The following is a 15,325-nucleotide window of genomic DNA, read 5'->3' on the forward strand; positions in this document are numbered from 1 at the left end:
GGGTCTTGGTGGGGCCCAGAAGAGGTGCAGACGGGCTCCGCATCCCAGCAAGGATCTTGGGCCCCCTCCAGCCCCTGGGAGAGGTGCCCATCGCGGTGGGCAGCCTGTGCATGGAGGCGCAGGCCAGTTATGGGTGGCGGCGGGCATCAGGCTTCGCACTTTACCCGCAGCCCCGGGAAGCCGCTCCACGTAAGCCACGTGAGCAGGACAGGCGCTTTGAGAGGGCAGCTTGATGTGCTTGCTCGCCTTGTCCATCTGCGCCATCCTCTGCGCCCTGGAGCGCTCCACTCCACCCCGGGAATGGCCGAGCTGAACCCACTGCAGGCCTGACTGGGGGAAACTGAGGCAGCCAGCCGTGTCTCCGTGGGGCCAGTGCCTGCTCCCAACAAAGCATGTGCCGGCTGTCGCTCAGGGTCTACTTAGCTCGTCTCAAACCCTCTCGTCAGCCCATTTCTGAAGGAGGAATCTGAGGCCAGAGAGGGCTGAGGGACCAGTGTGGATGGCTCAGTTCCAGCTCCATAATCTGCCTGGAGCTGGAGGTGCCACGGAGCACCCTGATCTGGGTGGCCGTTTTTCTTTCTCTGTGCGTGCGTGTGTGGTGTTCTCTACCCACTCCCCCACCCTCAGCGTGAGCTCTGTAACAATCCAGGATCTCCCAGATAGCCCCACACTCACGCGTGGGCAAGGACAGTGACTGGGTGGGGCTGGGGGGTAACCCAAGATAGGAGGGCCGGGAAGCTATTTCCAGGGTAGCACTTACTGTGGAGGGACCCACTGGGTCCAGGCTGTTGGGCTGCAAGTCACTCAGTAAACCTTAGCTGCGAAGTGACCTTCCTTCCCGTCTCAGCCCTCAGGGGTCCCATTTATAAAATGAGTAGCACACAGGGTTTCTGGGAAAGACACCTTAAATGTGGTAACAGGCAATCACAACAGGTGAGCCTCTGACTGTGCTGGCTGCCTTCCGCTGGAACTGCACCAAGCTCTCTCCAACGCAGAGTGAGGGCTTTCTTCTCTCCTCAACCTTTCCTGACTGCCGCTAGGATGGAGTCCAGAGCTTGGTTGGGAGCCAGGTGTGCAGAGCTTGGGGAGGCTTCCTCAGTGCTCATTCATCATAAGATCTTAGCTCATTCCACCTGCCACTGGCCATGGCCCCACTACGCCCACACTTGGATGCCTCCCCAAGCCTGTGGGAAGGAGGTGCGGACAGTATTTCCAGCCCCTGGCCCCAGGGCCCTATCTGTGATCTGGGTGCTCACCAGGTCTTACAACAAAGTGCCCTAGAGCAGTCCGGGTGTGGTCCCAGGGTCTGCGGCCCTCACAGCCTCTGCCCACCCATTCAGCGGACAGATGTTTACCTAGTCCTGGGACAGGGCAGGGTACAGTGGCTCCAGCTTCTCAGGGCTCAGGCCCTAGTCGGTGTGAGAGAGAGGCCACCCAGACATCTGGGCCCTGGAGAGCTGTCTGCAGACAGGCATGCATCTCTAGGCGACACTCTGTGCATTGTCGTTGTGTCTTTATGTCTCCATGAGACACCTTTGTCCTGCCGCCCCTTTCACCCAGGTTTGAGGGATGTAGCCAAGGCACTGGTTACCTGGGCTTTGCTCTTTGGACCTCCCTCTTCTGCTGCAAAACCCAGGAGGTGGCCCAGTGTGGGGAAGGGACAGCAGGTGTTAGAAAGGGTGACTCATATTCTCCCTTCCTATTCTTTCCCCAGGCTCCACCCTCCTACCCCGGCCCAGCTGCCCGGCTGTGTATCTACCCTTGACCATGACTCTCTCACTCAGCAAGTTGGCTTTACTCTGTCTGGCCTGGGAGGTCCCTGCTGACCCCTGCTTCCGTTCCCCCTGGGTCTGGACAGCCCTTTTCTCCCATAGGGCAGCCCTTCCCACCTCCCACCATCTCTGTTTCTATTAGCTTCTCTCAGACCCACAGCCTGTTTCCAGCCTTCCAACCTTGGCAGGCAACCTGGGCGAGCAAGAGTTCATCAGACTGACTCATCCCGTCACCCCCCTGGCTCTTCTCCCCCGCAAACCCTGAGCTGCAGCTCTTGACCTCAGAGGAGAGTGGGAGCTAACTGCAGGCCTGCATGTGAGTGGCTCACTGGGAAGGGCTGTCCTGCTGCAGGAGGACCCCACTGCCCACGGCCTCAGCGGGCCTTGGTGTCCCTGTAGCCATGTCCAAACTGGAAGGGGGTGGTGGGATGTGGTTTGTAGCCAGGGAGGGCCACAGTGCTCCTGGGCACAAGGGCTCCAGGGGCTGGAAGGAATTTCAACCTCTCATCCCAGGCAGGTAGCCTGTCCCTGATCCTTTCTTTTCAAGAGTGGGATCTGTCACCGTCCACTGGGCAAGGGAGCACAGAAAGGCTTCCAGTTCAGGCTTGGGTTCATGTAGCCCAGGGACCCAGAGATCTTTCATTTTGGGGGAGCGTTCCCCCAGGACTTGATACCAACAATGGCCTAGAGCCCAGGGTCCTGCGGAGGAGCTGCACGGCCTGAGACTCCGCTGTCCTCGCACCCTGCTCTTACCTTTGGGGCCCCTGTGGCAGCTCCACTGTCCTCCCCAGTCTCCTCCTGCCCTTCTGCACGGGCATCACGGTGACTGTGCTTCCCACGCTGGGTGTGCCTCTGACCACACGTGCTCAGTGCCTTCTGGCGCCAAGTGTCTCTCCAGGCCAGTGAAGGCCAACCTGTTAGCGCTTTCAGTGATAAGAAACAGCCCGCTGGGGCATGCGTACCACAGGCTTGCCACCACTGCTCTAGGCGCTGGGAAATGGCAAGGAACAGAACTCACAAGCACCCCTGTCCTCGTGGAGCTTATGTTCTTAATACTACACTGCCAGCTCTGCACGCTGCGTCCGTTATCCCCGGGACACACCCATCAAGAGCCCTGACGGTGACCATGAAATCCCTCCTCAGCGGGGCCACTGAGCCAAACCCACCCGGCCTGTCCTGCCCCTTTCCCCTCTCCCACACCAGCAGAATGTCACAAGTTCCTCTCAGAAGCAGGCTGAGCCTCAGGTGACGTCCAGATGGCCCTGAAGTTGGGCTCAGGAAGGAGAGCTTGGAGGGGGTGCGGCAGAGGGAGAAACGGCCGTGCCCAGAGGAGGACCCCAGCTGCCTCCTTGCCAGGCTGTCTGCTGCCCTCTTCCCCAGGCCTCGTCCCTCTTCTGAGAGCCCAGCATTTCCTGTGCAGGAGTAATGTGGGTTAACCCAGACTCTCTCCCACATTCTCCCTGCGATGGTGAGAGGAGGGATCCGGCAGCCTCGGGCAGGTTTTCTCCGGGAGGGCAGCCAGGTGGGTTAGAAAAAGAGGGGGAGAGGCTGCCAAATCCGCAGCAGCCCACCCTGCTGCCGTCCATTCTCAGGTGCTGCTGGAGAGGTCTCTGAGCAGAGGCCAGCTGGCGGGGTGGGTGGCCCCAAAGAGCAGGAATCAGAAATCCCACCCTGCAGAGGAGATAACTGAGACCAAGGAAAGGAAGACTTACTCAAGCCAGGAAGTGCGGGGCTGTAATTTAAATCACAGACTAACTCTCAAGTGCTTATCCTTTCCATTCCGTAGGGCAGGGGCAATGGGCTGAGAAATGAGGGAAGGAAACTGCAGGCAGAGGAGCAGCACGGACAAAGGCAGGGGGAAGTAGAACGGCCTGTGGGCGACGTGTTGTGAGTAAAGCTCAGGCTCCCTGAGTGCTGGGGTGGGGGGCAGAAAGGCACTTAAACTGGGGCCCAGTCATGGATGGATCTGAATGGCAAGCTAGGAGTTGGGATGCTCTCCCTGTGGCCATAAGGGACCCCCCCGCCTATCTTTAAAGAAAGTCATCAACACTGGCTGAGGTGCAGGAATTATAGGAAGGCAAAACAGTCCCCTTCCTTATAGGGTTGACCTTCCAGAGTTGTCGGTCCACATACAAATCAGATGATTTCAGCACTGGTGAATGTATTAAAAGGAGCACAGTCACGGGAAGATACTGAGTGGAGTTCTGTTTTAAACTGGTTGGAAAGGCTTTCTTTGCAATATTTGAGTTGATGTGTGGTCAATGAGAAGCATTTACCTATGTCAAAATTCCTAGAAAAACATCCAAGGCTGAGGGACCAGCCAGTGCAAAGGCCCTGAGGCAGGAGGGAAGGTTATTGTGGTTAGAGCTGAGTGACCTTGTGGGGAAGGGTGGACATGTGTTGGAGGGCCCTGGGAAGGAATCTTCTGTGAGCCAAGCTAGTGGGAAGCCATGCAGGTTTTGAGATCATGAAGGTGGGGGAAATAGAAATACCAGACTTATGAAGAGGTTCCAATGGCTATTCTGGGACAGCTGATGGGGGCCTGGGCTGGGCTAGCCGTGATGGGGTGAAAGTAGGGGTGCTGGCAGTTCTAGAACCAGAGCAGATGGGATGATGCCTAAGAGTGATCTGGTCAGCTCAGGCGGGCAGATCTCTCCTGACAGCCCCTCAGGGGAAGGAGTCAGGCGGCGTGGACCCTGGTGGCCGCTGGCCAGGGTCCCCATGGCGTCAGTGCTGTCGGGGCCTGGCTGTTTCTGCGCCTCTGCTCTTGCAACACTGTGACCAACTAGGACTTATTAACCAGAAACCCGATGCTGCAATCTCTGCACACAGACCCGGGAGTCTCCAAATAGTATTTTCACCCAAATTGTGACATATGCCCGTTAGCCCTACTCCCCTTCCCTGGCAGGGAGTGGGCGGGGGTCAAAGATGACTGATTTCTTCTTTCAGGCTTATCTGGGTGCTACCTTATTTGGCAAAGAAGGCTTCACTGTGTAATGTTTGCAGGCGTCCTGTCTGCCCCAGCACGGTCCGTGTGACCCTGAGGCGCTTGCTCTCCCTCCCCGAGCTGGCATTTTCTCATCAGTCAGCTCAGCAGAGACCACCAGTCCATGGGCACAAGGATGGATAGGGTCGTGTGCAGGGTGAGTGGGGCCCCAAGAGGATGGCAGACACTGGTGCCTGGGGTCAAATCCTACCTGGACACAGCAAATAACCGAGGCCAGGGCCAAAGTTCTTTGCTTCCTGACACTCAGTTTCCACAGCTGAAAAATGGGGCCAGTACGGCACAGCAACTGCCCGGCAAGCGCGAGGTCGTGAGTTCAATTCCCGATACAAAAAATAAAAAAAAAAGAGGCCAAAAAATGGGGCCAGTAATAGTTTCCACCTGATAGCAGGAAGCACGTCCACATACACCAAGTGCTGAGCACACCTGAGTGCAGGGACTGCCCCGCCCAGAATTCCGGGGCCCTGCCACTGTGCCCTAGGTACTTCCTGCACTGCGGAGGACCTGGGCAAAGCCTCGCTTCCCTCTACTGACCGCTGTGTTTACCTGGAGGCTTCGGCCCACCTCCAGTGGCACCACGCAGCCTGGGCTGGTGTCAGCGGTACTGGCCGGTCCACACACCAGAACCCTGGGCTGGGCCCGCCTGCTTCGTCAGTCTCCATGAAGCTCGTCCCCCACTGCTTCCTGCCTCTTCAGAATCAACCGGTCCGCCCCGGGCTCTTCCAGAAGTGCCCGTGTCATCACCCTGGCCCTCCCTGAGCTTTCACGCTTCCCTTTCTCCCAGCCAGGGCCCCTGCGCTGCATGGCTGTCTCCCTGTCCCTGTCTCGGCCCCCGTCTCCCCCATCATTCTCTCTCCGCCCCTCTTCCTAACCTCCCATTAGTTGTGTTTCCTTTTCTGAGGCAGAAACCCCTGCTGGCTTCCTTGCGGCGGCTCCGGGTGACCGAAGTCATAGCTCCAGCCCAGGCCCGTCGCAGACTACAAAAGCAAGCGCCCGCCGTCTCTCTCTTTGGCCCGCTGGTCAGAGCCGTCATGCCTTTGGCAGAGGCCTTGGGACCTGCAGCCAGCAGAGGAGCAGAGGGCTAACGGCACAGGCCAGGTGGGGTTGGGGCACTGCGAATGGCACTGGCAGGAGCCCTAGGGTCGCTGTTTGGGACCAACCCCAGCTGTGTCCAGTGGGCTGAACCCAGGGATCGCCAGGGCTCCCGTTCCGACCTCCCGCACTCATCCGTCCCCCTCCATAGCCAGCCCGTACATCCCGCCGGGCCCTGGGCCGCTGTGGTCTGGTGGAGGTAACCTACCCCTGTAATCACTGGCCGCGGCTATTCTGGGCCTCTCTCTGGTGCCTGTTCCCGCTCACTCTCCACCCACCGGCCCTTAAGGTCTGTTATGGTCCCCACTTTGCTGCAGACTGTGGTCTGGCCGGGAAATGAGAGGCCTTGGGGAATGGGTGGTGTCTGGGAAAGTCAGGAGTCTGAGCGGTGCAGCCCTGGGGTAGTCAGGCTGCCTGGCGGTCGCTGTAAGCTGCTTCTCCCGCCCCTTGATCACAGGGGTGGATACCAGCTCTAGCTCACTTCCTAGCTGCAGACCTGAGGACACCCCTTTACTGGTGACCTCCAACCACAGTAACACTGGTTGTCAGCAAAATGGCAAGAGAGACCTATCACCTCTCCTGGTGGTGGGAGGTGCCGCCCTAGCACGGGGACATGCTAGCTCAGCCTGCGCAGTTGCCGCTATACGCAGGCCTGCAGCAGCGGCCAGACACACCAGTCCTAAGCCTGAGGCCTCGCTGTACCTTGAGGCCAGCCAAATGTTTGCCCTCTCCTGTCAGCTCATTCTCTGATGATCGTGGTGTTCGTGGGACATGTCTAGATGCTAGGAGGCAGCCACGTGTCCCACAGAGATCCCCTGGGTTGGAGTCTGGAGGTAGAAGTTCAAGTGTTGAACCATTAGTGACCTCCAACATATGCGCAGGTCTTGAGCGTCCCAGGGCCACAGTTTCCTCCACATGCCACAATCACGGGTGAGCCGGACCCTTGTTCTAGGGACGCTTGACATAGCTTGGGGTACAAAGGAGACCTGAGGTGGGCAGGGCCCCCCACAGTGGGCTTTAGGTATACCCAGCAGGCTTCCGGAGGCCATGGCAAGGGCAGCTTTGGCACTTACTCCTTCTGCCCACCTCTTTATTGAGCACATACTCTGTGCTACATGCCAGGCACTGTACCAGTGCCATGGCTCTCAAGGAGCACTGCACTGCCCAGCACTGTTGAACATTCTCAGGCCCCCACCAGACCTGCTGGGCCGGAAACCTGTCATGGGGCCTGGGAAACTATGTTTCAGGCTAAAATTTGAGAACCACTGATCTAGGCCGCTTTTCCAGCATATCACATTTTCTACTTTTATCTGTACCAAAAACTGGTCTTAAGGAATTCTTGAACATTTTCAATGAACAGCATTTTAAAGACTTCATTCTATTGAAGACTGAGGGAGAGAAGCATTCATTCTCCTTCCAAATATACGTTTTTCTCTCTTTACACCTGTACCTGAATTGTTGAGCATCTTTTTATGCATCGTCTTATTCAACGCTCTTATGAACCAAGAACTGATTAAAATAGCCATTGAATATACTTCAGTTTATAAATCAGATTGATATCCAATAGTCTTGGGTATATTTTTCAGATTAATATTTTTATTAAGATATAGTTCTCATTCCATAAATTTCACTTTTTAAAGTGTGTAACTCGGTGTTTTTTTTTAAAGCATACTGAGAATTTGTGCAACTACGTAATTCCAGAACATTAGCCATTGGCAGTCACGTCCCATCTCCCCCAGTGTTTACCGCTCCCCCACCAGCCTCTGGTAACCACTGATCTTTCTGTCCCTTTGGATTTGTGCAATCTGAACACTGTATATAAATGGAATCATATAATAGGTTGCCCCGATCCACTTATTGATAGATTTTCATTGTTTCCACTTTTTTTTACTATTATGAATAACACTGATAGGAACATCTGTGCACAAGTTTTTGTGTGAACATGTTTTCAGTTCTCCAAAGTATATACTTTAAGAGTGAGACTGCTGGATCATGCAGTAATTCTGTGGTTCATTCTTTTTTGGGTACCAGGAATCAAACTCAGGACCTTGCGCTTCCCAGGCAGGTGCTGTGCTGCTGAGCTGTCTCTCCGTTCCTCTGTGGTTCATTCTTAAAGGAACTGCCACAGTTTTCTGTGATGACTATACTATTTCACATTCCCCCAGTGATGAATGCATGTGGCCTCATTTCTCTACATCTTTGTTACTATTATTATTTTTTATTACACCCATTCTACTAGTTTGATTTTCATTTCCTTAATGGCTAGTGATGCTGAATATCTTTTCATATGCTTATTGGCCATTTGTTTATCTTTGGGAAAATGTCTATCCATATTCTTCGCACATTTTAAAATTTGGGTTGTATTTTTATTATTTAGTTGTAACAGTTATCTTTATATTCTGGATTCTAGTGCCTTATCAAACACACGATTTGCAATATTTTCTCCCCATTTTTTTTTTTTACCTTTTTGATAGTGTCCTTTGAAGCATAAAAGATTTTACTGTTAGTTCAATTTATCTATGTTTTCATTTTTGTTGCTTATACTTTTGATGTTTATGAAATTATCACCTAATCTAAGGTCATGGAGATTTATGTCTTGTTTTCATTTAAATACTTTTTTCATTTTTTGAGATAGAGTCTTGCTATATACTTCAAACTGGCCTTGAACTCAGTATGTAGCCCAGGATGGTCTCAAACTCACAGTGATCCTCCTGCCCCCGCCTCCTGAGCGCTGGGATTATAGCCATGTGCCACAGTACCTTGCTTATGTCTGTGTTTTCATCTAAGAATTTCACAATTTTAACTCTTAACTTTTAGGTCTATGATCCATTTTGAGTTACTTTTGTGTTTGGTGTGAGGTAGGTATCAAGTTCATTCTCTTACATGCAGATATCCGGTGAAGACTGTTCTCCCCACTGAACTGATGTAGCATTAAAAATCAATTGGTCATAAACGTAAGGGTATCTGAACTCTCAGTTCCTCTTATTGACCTCTATCACAATTATCCATTGACCATATAATCCTGATTATTGTAGCTTTATAGTAAGTTTTATGAATCTTCTAATTGTTCTTTTTCAAGATTGTTTTGGATATTCTGACTCCTTCCATTTTCTCATGAATTTAAGAATTAATTGTCAATTTCTGAGCTAGAGATATATCTCAGTGACACAGCACTTTCTGGTAAGCATGAGGTCCTGAGTTTGATCTGCAGCAACCACAAAAAGAAAAAAAAAGTCAATTTCTGCAGGAAAGAGCAGCTAGGATTTTTTTTTTCTAATGAAGTGGGGTGCATGAGGTCTTGCTGTTGCTGACGCTGGCCTCAAACTCTTGGCTCATGCGGTCCTCCTGTCTCAGCTTCCCATGCTGCTGGGATTTCAGGAATTCTCAGCTTCAGCTGAGATTTTAATAGGGATTGCGCTGAATCTATAGATCACTCTGAAAAGTACTGCCATCTCAGTACCATTAAGTCTTCCAACCCATGAAGACAGAATGTCTTTCCATTCATTTAGATCTTTAAATTGTTTCATTGATGTGTTAAGTTTTCCATATACATCTTTTGATATCAACTTATTCTTTGTATTTTATGTTTTAATATTATAATTATTTTCCTAATTTCACTTTTTATTACTGGTAGTACATAGACACACAATTGGGTTTACATATTAATCTTGTAGTTTGCAAACTTGCTCAACAAATTTATTAGCATTCATGGATTACTTGTGGATTCCTTGGGGGTTTTCACTTATGCAGGATTGTGTCACCTATGAGTCGACATACTTTTACTTTTTTCTTTCCAATTTAAGTGCCACATGTTTCTTTTTCTTCCCTGTTATCCTGGCTAGAATCTTCAGTGTTGAATGGAAGTGGTAAAAGCAGGCATCCTTGCCCAGCTGCTGGTCTTAGGGACAAATCGTTAAGTCTTTTGCCATTAAATACAATACTAACTGTGGGTTTTGCACAGGTTCTCTGTCATTTTGATGACATTCTCTTTTACTAACATGTATCATGTTTTCATCAAGAAAGATACTGGAGTTTGTCCAATCTTCTGTATCTATTAATAATCCTGTAGGTTTTTCTGTATTCTATTAATGTGGCTTATTAAACTGATTTATTTTTTTATATGTTCAGCCAATTTGTATTCCTGGGTTAAATCCTACTTGGTCACGGTATACTGTATAATCTTTTTTTTATATGATGTGGGATTTGGTTTGCTGGTGTTTCACTGAGGAGTCTATGTCTATACTTAGGATATTGGTCTTTAATTTTCTCTTTCTGTGATGTCTTTGGTTTTGGTATCAGAGTAATACTGATCTTATGAGTTGGGAAGTGTTCTCTTCTTCAAAGCATTTATGAAGGATCAGTGTTGATTCTTTAAATATTTGGTATACATAATTCACCAATGAAGCCATCTGACTGTGGGCTATTCTTTGTAAGAGTTTTTTACTACTAATTTAATGTCTTTACTTGTTATAGGTCTTCAATTTTGGGAATTGGGCTTTCTAGGAATTGTCCACTTCATGGAGGCTATCTAATTTGTTGGGTTACAACTGTTTATAGTATTCTCTTGTAATCCTTTAAGGTCAGTAGTAATATCCCTCTTTCACTTCAATTTTTAGTTATTTTAGCCTCTTCATTTTGGTCATTCTAGCTAAAACTCTGCCAATTTTGGTGATCTTTTCAAAGGCTGTATTATATCCCATTAGTTTATTAATAAATACAATCATTTTCAAGAAAAATGTGATCAAGAAGCTTATGATCAATATATACTATCATCTCAACTATATTTGTGAGAATACAGACACTCCTCAACTTATGATGGGGTTACATCCTGATAAAACTACAGTAAATTGAAAATATTTTAACTTGGAAATATATTTAACACACTTAACTTAGCAGCTGTCACAACTCACAGGAGTACACTGTAGAGCTTTGGCTGTTTCCCCTTGGGATTGCATGGCTGAGGCTCGGCATCACACTCAAGAGGAGCATACCAGAAACTGCCAGTCAGGGAAAGATTCAAATTCAAAATTCAAAGTATGGTTTCACCTTTTTTTTTTTTTTTTTTTTTTTTTTTTTTTGGTACTGGGAATTGAACTCACGACCTCGCGCTTTCTGGGCAGGCACTGTGCCGCTGAGCTAAATCCCCAGCCCTTAAAGTATGGTTTCCACTGAATAGTTTTCACACCATTGTAAAGTGGGAAAATAGTAAGTCACATCATTGTAAATCAGGGATTATCTGATACTAGTATTAAATGAATAAATTTAAAATGACTTTCTTCAAGACAGGTTTTAAGCAAATGAATAAACTTATCAGTAGACTGATTTTTCTATAGTTTTAGGGAAACTGAGGCACGTAGCAGTGGGACAGGTAATGTCCCTGCTCACAGAGGCTTCAGTCCTGGTGGTTAAACCTGCATTTGGCATGAGGAAGCTCATGCTCTGGCAGGGAGGTACAGGCTTCCCAGGAATACACAGTGGTGTTGCAGAACCCAGTCAGCTCAGGCCTAGCTGTGTCTGCTTCACCACTACTCAGCCCTTCCTGACTGCCCACACCCAGCACCTGGAGTGCTGCAAAGACAGCCAGACAAGTGAGCTGCTCAGGGCTCTACATACGGGGAGGTGGCAGGGGTAGGCATGAGAAGACGGGATGGAAGAGGGTGAGGTTGGGGGTTAGGCCCTTCCCAGAAAGCTGGTGGGTTGGGTATCTCCTTCCCTCTTGTCCCCTCTTGCCTGGTGCCTTCCAGCATTAGAGGGCAGGTCATGGGGGCAAAAAGGACTCTAAGAACACTGTCCTGATAGATTAGGGACCCCATCAATGTCCTTACTCCACCAAACACCCAGGAGGCAGGTAGAACACAGAGGGAAACTCAGTTCCAGAAAAGATACACCCTAAGTGGGATGGCCAAACCCTGTTGCTTCAGGGATAGCTCACCTGATGCAGTTTTGACACTGCTTCCCTTGTGCTCCACAGCATTTGAAAACAGGGCCCTGGGCTCCACCTGGCTCAGTGGGGAAAGGAGGAGTCCCCTGCAGCTGCTCTATGACCTGGACCAGGTAGGTGGACAGACCCGCCCCAGGGATGCTTGCCTGTTCCCCCAGGCTAGGGAATTCAGAGCCCCAACTTGCGCCTGCTGTCACACGGCTGGATTTCACAGTGGGGCATGAAGGAGCTTCACCATCCCCACCTTTGTCCAGAGAGTGACAAGGACATGTCCTGGGGGTAAACTGGGGAGCCTGGAGTCTCTACTCACTTCATTCCTCCCACAAGACCCTGAGGCCACCTTGTGTGGCGGTACTATTCTACATGTCACAGACATAAATGAGAGTAAACTAGCCAGGGGTGGTGGTGCACACCTGTAATCCTAGCACTCTGGGAGACTCAGGTAGGAGATCACAAGTTCGAGCCCAGCATGGACAACTTAGTGACTTTGCAAGACCCTGTCTGAAAAATAAAAAGTGAAAAAGGCCAAGGATTGAGCTTTATGCAAAGAGCTTGGATTTAATCCCTAGTGCTAGAAAAAAAAGTAAAATAGACCTGTGCCTTCCAGCATTAGAAACAAACCAATAGGGAGACAGCAATTAAGCTAATCTCCAATTTTTAGTATGTGCTACAACAAGGAAATGTGTGCAGAGTCCCCATCCTCTTGTTATGTTATTCACAAGCAGATGGACCCAGTAGCCCACTGGTTTGTGGACTTAAGTCCTGCTGGGACTATATCATCCTCCAACACACACACACAACTGCACAGATGCTCCTTGACTTATGAAGGCATTATCTTCTGAGAAGTATAGTAAGTGGAAAATTTTGTACATGTAAAATGTATCAAATGCACCTAACCTCCTGAGCATCCTAGCTTAGCAACACAGCATTCTGTAGAGTCTGGCTGTTTCCCCTCATGAGCACAGGGTGGACTTGGGCACATGGGTTGGCTGGCAGGGAGACAGGAGACCTGGCAGCTAGGTAGACGGCTGACACTCCTGGCCACAAGAGCATGGAGAGTTGTCTGGAGGCTGAAAGCAGATCTTGGCCGTAGAGCCCGGAGTACATACAGCCTTCCCCTGGCACCATGCGGACCCAGGTGCCTGAGGCCATTCCTCCACAGGGGAACAGGATTTTCCAAGTCCTTCACGGCCCTTGTGGTCAGGGTCAAACTTGCCATTCACGCCCATGGCGACACTGTGACAAAGTAATGTAATGAATGTGATGGGGAAATCAACACTAGGCCAGAGCACAGCGCAAAGACGGCCACTCCATCCCAGCCTTGGTTCTCCCCAGGGGTGACCAGAGCCCGTGTGTCTTTCCAGACACATTCTAGCCCTCCCAGTAGTGTCACCTGCACTGTTACAGGTTCCATTAACTTCTCCAAAATCTCATCTACACGTGTGTGTCCCCGTCTGTCTGTCTCTCTCTGCTTTAACTCTGCATTGTGAAAAATTCAAACATACAACCTATACTGGCATGAGGACTAGCCAAGTAATGCCTACATTCTCATCACTGATTCCCATCTACGGTTACTGTGAATCAAAATACAGCCTCATGGATTCTGCAACTATGTCAGTCACCTCTCTAAAGGAAGAATCCCTCCACCTAGCCTTGCGGAAACATTTTCCATTTTCTTTGATGCTCTCTTAAATTTTTTTATTTTGTTTTAAAGAGAGTAGTACCTGAGAAACAAATAAAAAAAATAGAACAGTAGCAGCATACCAGTATCGCAACATAAACAAATCAAAGCAAAAACATTCAAGGTGATACAGGGTCTCAAGACAAATTAATACAAATCAACAGTGGTTGTTACACTGTATATCGCTATCCTCAAAGACACTGCTCAGATTACCAGATGTAAGAATGAAAGATTGCTCAAACCATTAAAGAGAATAAGAAAATAATTCTTCAATAAAACCTTAGCGATAATTTAGAGTTTCACTAGTCAAGATGGTAGGAGTTCACCATTGTAATTCCACTGCATATTGTTACCTTCAAATCAGTTGCTCAGACCACTGCTCTTTTAAAGTACAGATGTTAAGCCCAGTTCTGTACTTCAGGTCCCCCCCCCACTGTATTGTGGATGCTTTGAGATACTTTTAAGCATCAGAAACAGAAGTGTACACAGTATGGGCGCATACGCACCCACTCCCCACCCCACTGATGTCAGAGGGTCTCATGTAGGCACAGCGTCTGGGGCTCCACCACTTCAGCCATTGCTCTGGCCTTTTCTGAAGTGGAAACACCCTAAAGGCTTTGTTCTTCCCTGAGAAACAACTCACCACAATACTCATGTTTATCAGATGTTCAATTTTACAACGTCATACACCCATCACCATTACCTAATCCTAGAAAATTTGCATTACCCCAAAACATACCCTTTACCTATTAGGAATCACTGCCTTTTTCCTCCCCTGGCCCTTGACAACCATTAATTTCCTTTTTGTTGCTACAGATTCACCTATTCTGGTCATTTGCATTTGGCCTTTCGTGTCTGAGTTTTCTTCACCTAGAATATCGCTTTCGAGGTTTATCTATGTTGAAGGACATGTCAGATCTCTATTCCTTTCTAGTGGAAGGATAATATTCCACTGTAGGGCTATACCCTATACTATTCACCAGTCCATCAGCTGGTGGACACGTGGCTAGTAGGAACAATGCTATGAACATTCACACACAGTATTTGTGCGACATGATTTTCTTTCTCGGGGCGCTCACCTAGGAACGGAACGGCTGGGTCGTATGTTTTATTTTGGGGCGGGGGGTGGGGAGCTGCCACATCGCTCTTCTCAGCAGCTGCAGCGCTTTGTAGTCCCACCAGCAACGCGTGAAGGTTCACTTTCTCTATGTCCTGACCAATATTGTCATTGTCCTTCTTGTTTTATCCTGAAGTCTTTTAATACAATTTTAAGAAATTAAAACTTTTTTTTTTTTTTTTTTTTTTTTTTTACTGGGGACTGAATCCAGGGCCTTTGCACTGAGTTACATCCCCAGTCCTTTTTAGATTTTTATTCTGAGGCAGTGGCTCGATATGTCGCCCAGTCTGGGCTCGAACTTGTGATCCTCTTTTCTCCGCCTCCCCGAGTGCTTGGATCACAGCCATGCAGTTTCCTTTGTATAAGGAATTAAAACAGCGTCTCGCACAGCGTCTCACTTTTAGTAATCAGTGTGCATTTGTGCCAGTAATCACACCGAGCACACTGACGTCATACTCTAGCTGGGCTGTTCTGACCCGGTCACAATTTTTTATTCCTCCCGGGGCCCGGTGATGGCTCTAGCACCTGATTAGTCACACCCTTCCCCGTGGCTCTGCAAGCTCAGATTCCATCCCTCCCACATTGAAGCGCAGGGCAGGGCCTGGGGCCCTAACCCACAGCGACGGGGCTCTAGGTTCAAAGCCAGGCGCCCCGCCCAGCCCGCGCCCAGCAGCCGCGGCGGGGAGCTCCCCCTGCGGCCAGCCAAGCGCGGGGCGGG

The 15,325-nt window shown here is 49.5% G+C and overlaps 1 protein-coding gene across 1 annotated transcript in view; it reads left to right on the forward strand.

The window, feature by feature from the left end:
- Chst13 (carbohydrate (chondroitin 4) sulfotransferase 13) overlaps window positions 1-15,325 on the forward strand; it is a gene marked incomplete in the record, with an annotated part of 17,481 nt that overhangs the window by 659 nt on the left and 1,497 nt on the right.

Source organism: Chinchilla lanigera, unplaced genomic scaffold (genome assembly GCF_000276665.1).
Source record: "Chinchilla lanigera isolate Chin_1 unplaced genomic scaffold, ChiLan1.0 scaffold00020, whole genome shotgun sequence".
In the NCBI taxonomy this organism is placed as follows: Eukaryota; Metazoa; Chordata; class Mammalia; order Rodentia; family Chinchillidae; genus Chinchilla; species Chinchilla lanigera.